This window comes from Rattus rattus, chromosome 11 (genome assembly GCF_011064425.1).
Source record: "Rattus rattus isolate New Zealand chromosome 11, Rrattus_CSIRO_v1, whole genome shotgun sequence".
Lineage (NCBI taxonomy): Eukaryota > Metazoa > Chordata > Mammalia > Rodentia > Muridae > Rattus > Rattus rattus.
This window is the reverse complement of record NC_046164.1, coordinates 19401837-19404457: the sequence shown is the minus strand read 5'-3', so window position 1 is coordinate 19404457 and position 2621 is coordinate 19401837. Positions and strand designations below refer to the sequence as shown.

The following is a 2621-nucleotide window of genomic DNA, read 5'->3' as shown; positions in this document are numbered from 1 at the left end:
ATTTTAAGCATAGACTATGCATATGCTCAATCTTTCTAGATTCTTTGAACAGAGTAACTTGTCTACATGATCAGTTCACAGTGCTTTCCTCCTATCATCCAGCTTGGTCCCTGACAAAGGCCATTAAATTTGTGTTTAATGAAACATTTTAAGAGCTAACATGACTTAAAGGATGAAACATGTGCTGTCAAAGAATGAGGAAAAGAACAAAGATTCCAGGAATGCACCCAAAGGTGGAGTAGTGCTCATCATCAATCACAGCCTAGCTAAGGAAAGAGGGATGAATGTGAATATTAATAAGCTTCATGCCATCTAGCTTGTAATGTGTAGTTGGGAAAAAGGAGACCTTACCTCACTAGAAGTGTAAAATGTATCAGTCTATGAAGCACACAGTTTTAATACTGGAAATATTGTTTTATGCAAAGAGTATTTACATGAATAGCTTTATGTTCTTCTACCTATGTGAAGGTATCGACAAATGGCAAAACCCTCAAAGCCAGCAAACTGAGTAATGCAGTTCATCAGCTGGCATCGAGAACTATATCAGCTCATTTCATATTTCTGTGATAGTTAATTTAAGGTTCAGGGAATTAAACAATATGACTTCATGCATATTATCATTTAAAACGCACTGAAAAATGAAGTATCTTTTCATTGTTGTTTAATTAATAAGTATTTATTCTCCTCTATTCCTAAGATGATATTTTATTCCATCACCAATCATAAGATAATACAAAGCAGCACTGAGGCAATGGTCCCTAGAGCACTAAGGAATATTAATATTAACACAGATGCTCAACACCACAATAATTTTAAGGGAGTCTCTGAGTAATGAAAATACTCAATTGTTAAGTAAATAATTATATCTCATGAAGGCTTGTTGTTTTATGCCAGCAGATATGGAGCAATGTGTGAGGTGTCCAGATGATAAGTATGCCAACTTAGAGCAAACCCACTCCCTCCAAAGGGTTGTGTTATTTCTGGCTTATGAAGATCCATTGGGGATGGCTCTAGGCTGCACAGCCTTGTGCTTCTCTACCCTCACAGTTCTAGTAGTCTTCACCTTTTTAAAGTAAAAGGATACTCCTATTGTAAAGGCCAATAACTGCCTTCTCAGCTATATCCTGCTCATCTCCCTAATCTTCTGTTTTCTCTGCTCATTGCTCTTCATTGGACACCCCAACCATGTCACTTGCATCCTGCAGCAAACTACATTTGGAGTATTTTTCACAGTGGCTATTTCTACAGTGTTGGCTAAAACAATAATGTGGTCATGGCTTTCAAGATCACTACTCCAGAAAATAGGATGAAAGGAATGCTGACATCAGGGGCACCTAATTGATCATTCTCATTTGTATCCTAATCCAACTTGTTCTCTGTGGAATCTGGTTGGGAACATCTCCTCCCTTTATTGACCGAGATATGCAATCTGAACCTGGCAAGATCATCATTATTTGCAACAAAGGGTCTATCTTTGCCTTCCACTTTACCTTGGGATACTTGGGCTCTTTGGCTCTGATGAGCTTTGCTGTGGCATTCTTGGCTAGGAACCTTCCTGACAGATTCAATGAAGGCAAGTTCCTAACTTTCAGCATGCTGGTGTTCTGTAGTGTGTGGATCACCTTCCTCCCTGTCTATCACAGCACAAAGGGAAAAGTCCTGGTAGTTGTGGAGGTCTTTTTCATCTTGGCTTCTAGTGCAGGATTGCTAGGGTGTATCTTTGTGCCAAAGTGTTATGTTATTTTAGTTAGAACAGATTCAAATTTTCTTCAAAAATACAAAGATAAATTTCATTATTGAAACTTCAGTAGTTTTTAAATGTTAGATGATATTCAACATATCTTTCTCTTTTGTCTTAACAAAAGTACTACTAAATCATACAAATAATTTAAATAATATACTAAGATTTTGTATGCACACAAACATAGTAGGATATCACTGCCTAATGAAATACCAATAACTAAGCCTTGGGAGATAATGGTTTCATTCATGAGTGCACAAATCTAAACGTTGAGAATAGGGAATCTCAATTGAGAAATGGTTGCCATCATTTTGACATGTACATGTGTATAAGTCATGTTCTTAATTAGTATGAGACAACTCAACTGCTTGAGGACAGTGCTACCTCTAGGCAAGTCCTAGGAAGTATGAGAAAGAGGATTGTATACAACATGGACATGAATCTAGTAATGAGCATTATTCCATGGACTCTACTTGGGCTTCTGCATCCGTGTTATTGCCTTGGTTTCATTCAATTATCTGTGACCAAGGTTCACCAGGAAATTAACATGTTTTTCATGTGTTCCTTTTGACCATGGTGTTTTGTTACAGTAACAGAAACTAAGACATTAGCAAAATATTAAGTTGTCTCATTAGTGATTTGGGATATCATAGATTACAGATGCAATAAAAAGAACGCATTTGAAATAAGAAACAAGAGTGAATGTTAGTAGAGTGTGGAGCATAGTGACAGCATTGCTTATTATTGATGGCCATCACAGAAGAGCGGGATTTTGAGTAGCTTTACAATGTATTATGAAGATGCTAAGAATATAAGATAAAATGTTTAAAATCAAACAGTATATGAAAAGAACAATGGGGTTCAGATTGTGCCTGAATTA

At 36.7% G+C, this 2621-nt stretch overlaps 1 pseudogene; it reads left to right on the top strand.

Moving 5' to 3' along the window:
- Positions 1-899: 899 nt before the first annotated feature.
- LOC116912537 lies at positions 900-1800 on the top strand (annotated as a pseudogene).
- The last annotated feature ends 821 nt before the right edge of the window (positions 1801-2621 follow it).